Source organism: Anabrus simplex, chromosome 4 (genome assembly GCF_040414725.1).
Source record: "Anabrus simplex isolate iqAnaSimp1 chromosome 4, ASM4041472v1, whole genome shotgun sequence".
Classification (NCBI taxonomy): Eukaryota; Metazoa; Arthropoda; class Insecta; order Orthoptera; family Tettigoniidae; genus Anabrus; species Anabrus simplex.
Genome location: NC_090268.1, coordinates 377,968,026 through 377,981,909, shown reverse-complemented (window position 1 = coordinate 377,981,909; position 13,884 = coordinate 377,968,026). Strand labels below are relative to the sequence as shown.

General features: G+C 40.2%; 1 protein-coding gene across 1 annotated transcript in view; it reads left to right on the top strand.

Moving 5' to 3' along the window:
* The window catches only part of stol (stolid), a 1,115,479-nt gene that overhangs the window by 758,701 nt on the left and 342,894 nt on the right, over positions 1-13,884 (top strand). The gene's annotated exons all lie outside the window — the stretch shown is intronic.

Sequence of the window (13,884 nt, the reverse complement as noted above, 5' to 3'; positions counted from 1 at the left end):
TGGCGTCAACTCGAAAGACCTGCACCAGGCCTGTTCGGAGGCCACCCGCTATTAAGTATCTCCCGTGCGGGAAAACAACAACCAAAGAATCCGTCTCGCCGTCTCATCTCTTAAGACCAAAAGCATATCCATGATTCTATGCTATTCCTTGTAGCGGAGAAATTTGCATATATTTGTCTAAACTACCTTGTATATAAGTATTCATAACCTATACAGAGAACACAATTTCTATCACGGAAATACGTTTAATTTTTTCACCTAAACTATTTGGACCACAGTCTCCGAATATGTCGGCTGTCGGCTTCATCACAATTCAGTTATGTCTACTCATTGTGCGGTCTCTGGCCAAATGTATTATTGAAGACGTTTCTATTCACTTATCTTATGAATTTATTTGAAATGAAATTCACATAGGCGCAACAATAAGAAGTGATTTTGCCAGGCTGAAGCTGAGGTGGTAGAGCGCTGTCCTTCCGAACTCAAGTTGGCGGGTTCGATCTCAGCTCAGTCCGGTGGTATTTAAAGGTAGTCAAATACTTCAGCATCCTATCTAGATTTACTGACAAGCTAAAGAACACTTAGGGGACAAAATTCGGGCATGTCAGCGTCTCTGAGAGCCGAAAAAAGTAGTTAATGGGACAAAAACTAAAACCTTATCCTCTAAAAATGTATAACAGGGAAACGATAAAATTTTGGCAACAGACAGCTGTTGATTGGGTGAAATTCCTGATATTTGTAAACTGGTCTGGTCATTGGGAACGTGAGCTCTTGGGATCAGCTCTCGTCTGTAGCCATTTATCTCGTGTTCACACGATGTTATCACTCCTTCAAATCCTTATGTATGAAGTGTGCACGTGCGCTGAGAACCTTACCAATATCCGGTTTATTCCATCTCGACCAAACTCGCAGCAATAATTCACGCCACAGTAGAGGATGTCCATATATTCAGTTAGCATTTTGCTAAGGCCATCCATTTCCTTTCGAATCAAAATTCTAAGCATGCATTGCTACTAAAACAAGAAATCTTGTTTGAGCCCGGAATTTCTCGGTAGGAAGTGTTCGCCGTATGAACTATGGCATCATCTCCACTTGTCTCTGCGGAAGAAAATTGTTAACATGCACAAATGTATCATAGAGTAAACGCAATATTGTTCACATAGGCAGCATAGATTAATTGGGCAAATCCTCGAAGAAATGTTAACCATTTTAGAAATAATCTTCTCATATATTACTCTCCACTTCAAAAATAGGTCTACTTTCGTAGTTAACTAGGCTGACAGCAAGACCTGCGTAACTGGGTACCCGTTAAGGCGATTACCCGAAGCGAAAATACCGGGGACGCATGTCCAACAACCCAGGTACCTGTTTACCCATCACGCATAATATTATTCATCACCGATGATAAGTTGCTTGTGTGTATTCCCGGCAATGTGTTCGATTCGCTTTTCTCTGCGATATTGCTTCTCCGCTCCACCAGCTTTCCCTCACTATGCGTAGCTCTCTGTTCCCAGAGAACATTAATTTACTCGCTTTCCTCAATAGAAATATTTTCTGATAGCCCTAACTGAAGGTTGATTTTTTTTTCTGTTCAAATATATTTTCTTTTAAAAGTAATTTGATTTGTTTGCAGTCTGTTTAGAATCGAGCTCGATAGCTGCAGTCGCTTAAGTGCGGCCAGTGTCCAGTATTCGGGAGATACTGGGTTAGAACCCCACTGTCGGCAGCCATGAAGATGGTTTTCCGTGGTTTCCCATTTTCATCTCAGGTAAATGCTGGGGCTGTACCTTTATTAAGGGCAGGGGAGCTTCCGACCAACTCCCAGTCCTTTCCTGTCCCATCGTCGCCATAAGACCTATCTGTGTCGCTGCGACGTTAAGCAGCTTGCAGTATGTTTAGAAATAGTCAATTCAAATTTCGACAGAGTGGTCCACTGGCAGGAATGTTAAATAATTGGCCCATTATCCTTTACTTTTTAAATAAAACTATCTCAACTGTGGACGTCAGGTTTGTGTACTCTTCAGTTTTTTTTTTTAAATCAGAGAACTCGCACTGAATATTTTTTTGCTAGTTGCCTTACGTCGCACCGACACAGATAGGTCTTATGGCGACGATGAGACAGGAAAGGCCTGTGAATGGTAAGGAAGCGGTCGTGGCCTTAATTAAGGTAGAGCCCCAACATTTTCCTGGTGTGAAAATGGGAAACCGCGGAAAACCATCTTCAGAGCTGCCAACAGTGGGGTTTGAACCCACTATCTCCCGGATGCGAGGTCACAGCTGTGCGCTCCTAACCACACGGCCAATTCTCCCGGTGTACTGAATATTATAAACGAATACAGTATGACTCAAATTAATTATTCCTGCATGCTTATTCCACTACAGGAAATTACTTTCTTTCAACCTGGCGGATATATGAGAGAAAATTATACAATACTGTTTTCCTTCTATTGCACATGTCACTTATATGCCCTTAAATACGATGCAATATAATTTAAAACAATTATTCTGTTCCATTTGGGGGGGGGGGCGAGATTAGCTCATTGACTTAGTTCTTGGCTTCCCAGAGTAGGACGAGGTTTGAATCCTGGTCGATCCTTGGTCGGGATTTTCATCTCTAGCATCACGTGGCATTAGGAAGGGCATCCGGCCAAAACCAAAATTAGCCGGCTAGCTCCAGCGACCCCAAAAGTAACTGGGATAGGCTGAAGATTTTTTTTTAGTATCCTTTTCCTTTTAGAGTTAGTATTATATCCTTCTCTACTATGTATTGGGCACCGGCTGCTCATCCCAGGGTCGAAAACAGGTGATTCCAGGTGATATTTCGGAACAAGACCAAGTAGAAGATAACTAATCTTAATTACTTAACTAGGTAGGGAAGAAAATAGAGTTAAACACTAAAAATTTATGATTGAATGAACGAGAATTGGTATCTTTCAATACTAATTTTTTTCTATCTCTGGCATAAAAATGTCAACACTGACACAAATTAAACGGAATCTCAATAATAATAATAATAAAACACTAGGTTATCTGACACAAGTGGATGGACGTACCCCTCGGATAATTTCTCAATGTCCTTCAAACGATATCATCCATCTTGATTAATTCAAAATAATAAGTTATACTTTTGTTCGTTTCACACTTCGGAAATAAAATAATTCATTAATCAATTATGGAATAGAGAAATTCCTACCACAATTATGTGCGCACTCAAGTGACTTTCAATCCCCTAAGAATCATTGTTATTGTTATATGGTCATGACTTTACATTAACTTAAATACCATACCATTATATTTACAAATTGTTGTTTGGGGGTTTCTGTCTAAAACATAATTACAAAATCACTACCTTTTAAATGACCTGTGTCAAGTCACTTGATTCACCAATAACAACATTGTTTCCCCGCACCATTTCATCCCACTGATTAAGCTACAACTGGTCCGTAATCAACCGAGGACTTCAGCTATTAAATCGCCCCCATGAGCAAGCATCACTGAAAAATCATAACCAAACAAACGCCATTAACCAGATGTCACCTTAATTATAAATTATACGAAATCAAGAAACTACAGTACACAAATCATCACTCGTTAAATTAAATATTAAAGTGAAATACACAAATACGAACGTACGTAGCGAAGCAACGGCAACATCAATACAAAGTAACTTACTGCTTCCGCGGCTATGTGGTTAGAACCCACGCCCTAAGTATCAATCATGTGGAATAAATCCACGACAACAGAGAAGAAATACAGTACAACCACCGATATGAATCTGTGTTGTTCAAACATGTTTCACAATCAAATACAATAATACACCAACATATAAACATCCAATGCTGCAGCAACCTTCCGTGAGATAACCATAAACAGTGACGTGGGTGAGGATTGAACCGATGTCCTACTGGACCGAAGAAACAGCCTATCTGAAATCCCTACATTCCTGAAACTGAGTTATGTTATTAAAAACGCTTGACAAAACTGAATCAGTGCTGTGTACCTGCTCCATAGAATAGGTAATCTTATAAAAGGATATAACATACTTTAAAAGATCCCTAACGCAACATTTCTCAGGCGGATACGGCTGTATGGTTCAAGCATTGGGGACTCTATCACTGACACATGAACACTTGAGTAAAATTATACAGGCGAGCTTTCCGCTCGACTAATTAACGTTTCCTCATATATTGACACACGACCTTCCTTAGGGTCGTGGCGCTTACTTCACTAGGAATAAATCGTTCTATTATTTCATTTTCGCTCATATTTCACTTCATTTCCACGCGTACTATTTCTACGTTCGAGTACGGAACAAATCTGTGCCTATCTGCAATCAGTGTGTCGAATTAATATTAATCCACGAATAACTCTCCTTACACATACCGTTCCGTCGACTACTAGAAGATAAAATTCTATGCAATGTCCCCTATTTAAGTATCTCACAGGAAAACATGCATTCCTATCCTAACACAGCACTATTATCTGGCTTTAAATTAAATCTCAGCATACTCATGGACTGCTTTCTAAATAATTCACCTGGCTGTGGGTGACCACTATTTCAAAACCCGTAACGTTACATCATGGTTATCTTGAAGATCATAATCAAATGCTATAAACTACCATGCTCATGCAGCTCACTAACGTACGTAATCCCCCTAATTTTAGACTCCCATCTAAGGTAACATACATACAATAAATTCACTGATGGCACTATTCCAACACACGCAGCGAATCACAGAAGATATATCACATCATAAATCTAATTATATACAACAAACTTTTCCCACCATTGCCATCCGTTCAGGAGACTTAACTTATTCCTAACGCCCTTCGTACGTAGAAAATAAAGAAACATGATGACATGCATTACATATTTATATTATTTAAAAGACAAAACTGCTTATTGAGGTTTGTAGGCCATAATAATATCAAAAATACTCAGCCGATTCAGGTATCTTCTTTAGTTGGTTTCACACTTCAGAAATATAGTCCGACTCGTTGGCTGAATGGTCAGCGTACTGGCCTTCGTTTCAGAGGGTCCCGCGTTTTATTCCCGGCCAGATCGGGGATTTTAACCCTCATTGGTTAATTCCAGTGGCTCGGGGTCCAGGTGTTTATGCTGTCCCCAACATCCCTGCAACTCACACGCCACACATAACACTATCCTCCACAGCAATAACACACAGTTACCTACACATGGCAGTTGCCACTCACCCTCACCGGAGGGTCTGCCTTACAAGGGCTGCACCCGCCTAGAAATAGCCGCACGAAATTATTATTCAGAAATATAAACATGAATTTATTACTTACTTTATTACAAGAAATACACTATAACCACAGATATGAATCTGTGTTGTTCAAACATGTTTCACAATGCAATAAAATAAAACAAAACACTAACAAATAAAAATCCAATGCTGGAGCAACCTTCCATGAGATAACCATAACCAGTGACGTGCGTGAGGATTGAAGCGATGTCCTGCTGTCCTACTAAGAAATGTTGTTCCACCACTGATCAATCGGGAAAAGGGCCCAGCTGCGGTGAAACCTACAGCATCACGATACTGATCTTCTGCCTCACAGAATCTCCACAAACGTCTCCCTCTCACAGTTCAATTCCTGCACTGCACACTATTTCATCAAAGAATGCTATCTCACTAGTGAAATTAAATTATCACGGTCCTTGGTTCCCGTATCTGGGCAATCCTATCGTATAAAGTATATGCATGATGCCACTATCGTTGATCAGGAAATCCTATTGCCCAGGCTATCCACCACGTGTTCGAACTGAGCGCAATACACCGATTCACAGATTGTGTGTCTAAATTTACCGTTGCCTCAGCGTACCTGACCACTTCCTGTCGTGGAATCCGCACCCTCACATGCAGATTACATCATATTACACACAGGAATTACATCTTCTAATTATACAGCACTTCATAATTATTATTGTATATATTATTTACGACGTCTTCTCTCATATTCGAATGTTCCCCTTTGGCTTTTAGGTCACCCAAACAATCATTTCATATTGGTACCACTGCATTAAATCTCCTTATGCAATAACTGACATTTCTTGCTCACTCTGACTTTTCACGGAAAAGTAGTGTGACCCAATTTCATCATATCCTTGATTGACCACACGTGGCTATCCGCGCCAAGACCCTGCTGCCCGGTGTTCTAACAACTTGTCCAACATTTGTATTACCTTACTTTACTTATAAATTCCCCCTTAATAAACCAATGACAGAGAACCAGTCGGGATCAGTATGAACATCTCCTAACAACTGGTGTCCCTTCATCCTCCTCACTATCGTAAGACTATAAACTGAAATACTGTGGTGGCTGGTGGTATCTGAAGCTGGGTGTTGCACCAAAATTTTCAGTGTCCTATTTTTATAGCTTGCAGAAGTATTAAGAAACTGTATATATCTGGCAATTACAACCCAGAAAATAAGAGACTAATTATACACTGTAACTACACTTACTCTTAATAAGAATGTTATTGGCTTTACGTCCTACTAACGACTTTTTACGATTTTCGGACACGCCGAGGTGCCGGAATTTTGTCCCCTAGGAGTTCTTTTACATGCCAGCAAATCTACTGATATGAGGCTGACGTACTGTATTTGAGCACCTTCAAATACCACCGGACTCAGCAAGGATCGATCCTGCCACGTTGGGGTCAGAAGGCCAGCGCCTCAATCGTGTGAGCCACTTAGCCTGGCACAGTTACTTTTGCCTCACTTGAATTGAAAATTTGCAGTCCTGTTTTTCATTGAAGCAAGATGTTGGTAACATTGTGGGTGGTCTGGTATGGCGTGAGAAATAAATTACCCAGCAAGTTGGCCGCGCGGTTAGGGTCTCGTAGATCTGAGCTTGCATTCGGGGAATAGTGAGTTTGAACACCACTGTCGGAATCCCTGAAGGTGATTTTACACAGTTTCCCATTTTCACACCAGGCAAATGCTGTGGCTGTGACGTATGTAAAGCCATGGTCGCTACCTTCCAACACCTAGCCCTTTCCTATCCCATCGTCGCCGTAAGACCTATCTGCGTCAGTGCAACGTAAAGCAAAGATTGTAAATTAAAATTAGAATGAATTTACTTTTGCGAGAGGAGAGAAAGTAGGAATGAAGTAATCTCCGCAGAGTGGCGCTATCTAACGGGGACATTTGGAACTGTTTCTCGGTAGGGGACTTGCTAATCTCGTGCAACTCCCTGAGACCGACACTGGCGAGCATGCTACCTGATGCTATACAGGCTTAGGCTCGTCCTTGATGAGGTACACTGCGCCGCGCTGTCCGCTAGGGAGTTGCCGTAGGAAAGCAAACCTCCTGAGTTTGATTCGAAGTCAGCAGTATTTGTCGGTCCGTTACGAAGCATTAGTACTACGAACGACCAAAGATGTTTGATTTTAACATGTTTTCGAATATATGTTAGCTTTATTAAATTAAACCATTAGAAGAAAAGACGACAAATGAAGTGGAGTTGTGTAACACTGCAACAATACCACACACCGCCCCTGCTGATATTCCAAAACAGTAATGAACGACTACACGGGTAATACGAGAATCATCTTTCGAGTGAAAGTCTACCCGCTTCTTAATACCCAGGTATTAGGATAGCGCACTGGGTAACGCTCGGGTAGCCCGGTAACCGAGTTTTCAAGTATCTCTAGCCCTAGCTTTAACAATAACAGATTGCGGGATCAAATATCAGAGCAGTCGGTTAAGAAAATTAAAACGCGAGGAATTCCAGTTAATAGATTAACTGACATATTAAAATTCATTCTGCCATTTTATAGCGTTTATTTAATTATTATCCTATGTAAATTATGAATGATAAATGAAGAAGATTACATCCTTGTGTGACCACCGTAATGATTCTTCACCACTTATTCATTCAGCCATCAACACGTAATTACGGGTCACTCTACAATTAAGTGTATATCGTCACTGCGTAAGCATTCGTTACTTTTCTTTAAGACTTGTCGCGCCTTCCAGCCACATATGGATATGCAGTCCATTAGAAGAATTCTCGTTGTGTTCATTTTAAGGAAGGGGCTGCCTGGCCAAGGCGGTAAAGGCGTGCTCGGTTCGCACGGAAGGACGTGGATTCGAATCCCCGTCAGAAAGTCGCAAAATTTAAGAAACGAGATTTCCACTTCCGAAGGTGCATATGGCCCTGAGGTTCACTCAGCCTACACCAAAAATGAGTACCAGGTTAATTCCTGGGGGCAAATGCGGCCGGGCGTAGAGCTAACCACTCTACCCCATCACGTGCCGAGGTTAACAATGGTGGGAGCCTTTACCTTCCACTCCTCCAAGGACCTTCATGGCCTGTACGGAGGTGACTTTCCTTTCCTTTCCAAATGTTTTAAGGAAAATGAACCTTCAGTACATTAAATGCGTAAATACGTCATGCTAACATAAATTCCTACAGTGCGGTACGCTAAGATTCATTTTCCTTTAAACTTAAACATTAATTGAATGATACTTATTTTTCACTTTTACCGCAAAATCTTATAAATTTCTAAACAGAAGATTAAAAATACTTGAAATCCTAAAAACATGCGTTGAAATGCCTAATTTTAGTTTTATAATCCTAAAAATTCGGTTTTTACTAATAACGCTGACAAATAATAACGTTATTTCCTTTACATCTCACTAAGTAATTTGACGGTTTTTTGGAGACGCCGATGTGCCAGAATTTAGTCCCGCAAGATTTCTTTAACGTGCCAGTAAACCTACCATCACGAGGCTGACGTATTTGAGCAGCTGCAAATACCACCGTAGTGAGCCAGGATCGAACCTGCCAAGTTGGGGTCAGAAGGCCAGGCCTCAACCGTCTGAGCCACTCAGCCCGGCTATCGCTGACCGCGTCATGTACTTGATAGGGTGCAATTTTATATGAACTATGTCAATAATGTAATAACGGATATTGTAATATCTATACTAATATTATAAAGAGGAAACATTTGTATATTTGTAACGGATAGACTCAAAAACGACTGAACAGATTTCAGACATTACTTTACCTATAGAAAGGTACATTGCCAGTGAATAACATGGGCCGTATTTTATTTTCAAAACAATTTGACGGGGAGAGATATAAAAATATACAAATACTATTCTAATATAGGCGAAATCGAATTTGTCGTACAAGAACGAAACGAAGCTCATTTTAAGCCCCTTGGCACAAAGAACAAAACTCGGTAAGCCCTACGGGCCCGAAAACCATGCTTTAAGGCCCTAAAACCAACCGTTATGGAGATATTGGCACCACACTACCCCCTACACTAGGAATCGGATAAAGAAATGAACTGCCGTAACCATGGCAACGTCATCTCCAGGATTCTACAGCAACGAGATTATGCATGTACGTTCAGGCGTAGCTGCTAACCGAAATTGGTACACATATGACTTAATATCTGGAAAAAATATACTGTTCTGTAACACACTCATAGGACTCCTTTGGAGGGGGATGGAAAGGGGGTGTTTGTTTGTATGTATGTTTGTATTACATCTCCTCCTAAATCACTGGAGCGATTTCAACGGAATTTGGTACACTTATAACTTAGTATCAGAAGACAAACCGCATGGAAATAAGACAACCCTAGCACCCTTATGGGCATGGGGCGAAGGGGGTAAGGTATACAAATAATCTAGAATAGTATCGAATCAATAGTTTTTGTGGTCGCTGAAATGAATAGTGACACTCCGAAATTTTTAAAGTTCATGTTCAGTCCCCTTTGGGGTGGGTGGTGAGGGGGGTGAGATATAAAAATATAGAATCTACAGTTTTAGGGGTCACTGAAATGAATGGTGACAATCCGGATTTTTTATCGCTTATGCGAGAGGGGAACAGTCTCACTGATAGTTGAAATCCTGTACATCGTATCTATAGTGCGATGGCTAAATACATATAGTTATCACTTACTAATTTTTGACAGGATAAGATACTTCCCAGCAAATTCGAGCTTCCATAAGGACAAAGATTTTCTCGATAATTAAATAATCTAAAACTTGAAATCAAACACATTTCAATAATTCTTCTTCTTAAGCCGTCGTCTCCAAACGGAGGTAGACGATCCACACGGCCAGCTCCGATCTTGACGTTGCAGCCATGCCATGTGGATTTATTGGAATATCTCTCAGGATCTTTAATGCAGTGGTTTCCCGTTGCCTTCTGCATCCTAATGCCGTTGACCAAACTGGTTCCTCCTCCTTTGGGAACAATTTCTTGTCCCCAGGACAATAGAGTGCCCTTACCCATACCCGCTCATCCACTCTCAAACCACATAATAGATCATAAAATATCAATCAACAAGTCAAAAAGGAATTCTATAAAAATTCATTTGACACATAACTAAATGGTAATACAAATCTTAAAGGTAAACGTTCAGAAACTATCCGGGCAACGCCGGGTACTACAGCTAGTGTCTAATAAATATTGAAATATGTTAATAGACTAGCATGATGCTTATTTCTCACTCTTTCCACAGAAACCTATAATTTCCTAAACAAAATATTAAAAATCCTTTTAAAATCCTAAATCATGTTTTAAAAAACCTAAATTTAGTTGTTTAAACCTAAACATCCGATGCTCACTAATCACCCTGACCACGTCGCCTACATGATAAGGCGCGATATTATTATATGAACCATGTTAATATGTATCAAGCAACAGATGAGCGGAGTATTCCATTAATATTCAATTGGGAAAAAGGATGTGCATCTACTTTAAAGGACGTGATTGACGAGGCGTGGGTAAAGCGGCCCAGCGAAGCGTGGTTCATGTCGTCGTTAGGACAATCGCGGTCCATCTTTACCGTAATTCATCCAGGATAATTGATCACCCTGCACTGACCAATAAAGTGATTAATATATTGCCATTGTGTGTATCTACGGAAGTGAGACGTCTCCTGTTCTACTAGTGACATAATTGTTCATAACTTTCTAGCATACCAACATTTAATTGGTGAAGTTACTAAGGTTAATACACCGAGATGATACTTACAAGGGAACTTTTTTGTTCGATTACACATATTGTAATGGAATGTGGATGAATGATCAACTAATGTATTCTACATCTAATGTTAATAATAATTTTATCTTAAAATAAACGGTGGTGATATAATTAATTGCTGTGGGTGGCTCGGCCCAGTTAGCTGATTTAATTTTAATTTCGTATGGCTATTTCTAGCCGAGTGCAGCCCTTGTAAGGCAGACCCTCCGATGAGTGTGGGCGGCATCTGCCATGTGTAGGTAACTCCGTGTTATTGTGGTGGAGGATAGTGTTATGTGTGGTGTGTGAGTTACAGGAATGTTGGGGACAGCACGAACACCCAGCCCCCGGGCCATTGGAATTAACCAATTAAGGTTCAAATTCCCCGACCCGGCCGGGAATCGAACCCGGGACCCTCTGAACCGAAGGCCAGTAAGCTGACCATTCAGCCAACGAGTCGGACAGTTAGCTGATGATTGCATAAAATGGAGGTGCGTGTTCATTTTACCACTAGCTCCATTTTAATTGCATATTATTCGTAGAGCCTACAAGGTCATTTATAGGCAAGAGACGCATACGACTGTTTTTGTATGAACATGCTTAAATGTGTAAGTTTGGAATGTTTACAGTATATCTTGCCGTGTTACTTTACTGATCATGAAACGGTGGCCATTCACTTGTTCTCGACTATTGCAGTAGATGGCACTGACCATGAGTGATCCCGACTAGTTCAACAGATGGTAAACACGAAGCAGGGCTTTGGTTTGGAAATGTTAAGTTCAAAGTAAGACACATTAAAATATTAGAAGTGAACTCAATTTTTCTCCAGTCCATGAAAATCGCATAGAAGTTTTCAGACATCTTCCTTGACTTTCGTGAAAATAAAGTTTTAGTAACATTCAACGCTTCTGTCGCAATTTCTGGCGGTGTTAGTAATTCGAAATCATTGTCACTTTCAAAACTCGAACTTCCCATTTTAGATTGCTGCCTCCAAGGCTTGAGGATTGTACCGTGTACGACATTAATTGATATCGGATAAGGTTAGCTGGAAATCGAGAGTTGGAATAACAACAGTACTTCAATGTTAATCACTCACTGACATGATTCAAGGCATTTATTCTATACGAATATATGTATAAACAGCACATATGTATACCTATGTACAGATGAAGCCTTACAGGTATAAAAACACATCCGCTGCTTGTAGTAGTCATCTTGCCTCTGTCTTGTTTATATCCAAGATGCAGCAGCACGTTGCCAACTCCACAACGTCAAATTTATGAAGTGTGGCATATGCAGTGTTACCAACATATCAAGTCGCAATCGATAAAATTTCGTTATGTCGTGTCGACATGACCTATCCCTTATTGGCCCTTCAAAAACCTGGCAACCCTAACTTAAATTAAGGTGATGGTCGATTACTTTCTAGTCTTAGTCCTCTCCTATCCATCGTAACCATAACAGTCTGAGCCGCGCAACTTAAAACAAATGATACTAAACAAACGACAGGTAAACACTAACGACAATACAGAATACCTTGACGGAGCATACATTCCGTTGAGTCCGTTTTGGCTTTACTCGTATTTTCATAGAATTCGACTGTATGTCTTTCTGAATGCATTATTTTAATGTGTCCGGAGAATCTTAACCAGCGTTTTCTAATGTCACTGTGAATATTTGTGTATTGTTTGATTTCCTGTCTGCTTATGAGTGGGTATTTTCCGTCGGCGAGTTTTGTAGACTATTATTTTTCCTCAATGTTTTCAGTTTCTTCTTTGTCGTCCAAAATGAGCGTTTCTGATCTATAAAAATATTCTGGATTTTTGACTGTATTGTAATGTCTTAGTTTTATTATTATTATTATTATTATTATTATTATTATTATTATTATTATTATTATACCTCTTTTCCCACATCTGTGGATTCGCGGGTGCGAACTATGTCGCACATGTGGATTTGGCCCTGTTTACGGCCGGATGCTCTTCCTGACGCCAACCTTATATGGAAGGATGTAATCACTATTGCGTGTTTCTGTGATGGGTGGTAGTGTAGTGCGTTGTCTGAATATGAAGATGAAAGTGTTGGGACAAACACAAACACCCAGTTCCCGAGCCAAAAGAATGAATCAGACGCGGTTAAAATCCCCGACCCGGCCAGGAAACGAACCCGGGACAATCTGAACCGTAGGCCTCAATGCTGACCATTCAGCCAGTGAGTTGGACCATTATTATTATTATTATTATTATTATTATTATTATTATTATTATTATTATTATTATTATTATTATTATTATTATTATCGAACTTCTTAAAGTCGATAGTCAAATTGGAGTTAACATTCTTGTGAAGAGTGAAGAATTCGTATTTGACACCGAAGGAGGTCACATTTTTCACTCTTCAGCCTCAGACGAAATATAATTTAATTAAATCTGTCGTTTTTAAACGCATGATCAACAAAAGATTAACAATAATAAATCTGGGACTTGTACTGCGTTATGTACTTGAAACTCATAGCAAGGTAGAATAAATACATCACGAGGAGGTGGTTTGCTGAGCTGGGAGTCTGTCAGCCAGGAGGAGACTGCAGCATCTGGCGCATTAAAACAACATTTTCTTTGCCGAACGGTTCTAGGATTGTTCCCGCATTGAGGTTATTCACCCGCAGCTTAAAGGGAGAGTGCCGCGCCGCATATATTAAAGTCCTACTAACTATAAAAATATAGTGAAGTGGATTGTTCTGGAGACACTGAGCGCTAGACTTAACCCATTCGCTTCGCAAGACGAGTAAGTTTTAAATGGACTTCAAATCGGATGACGAGTCTTACCTTCCGAGCACTGGTTGTTGCCATTTTCTTGTAGTTTGGTCAGGTACCCCTA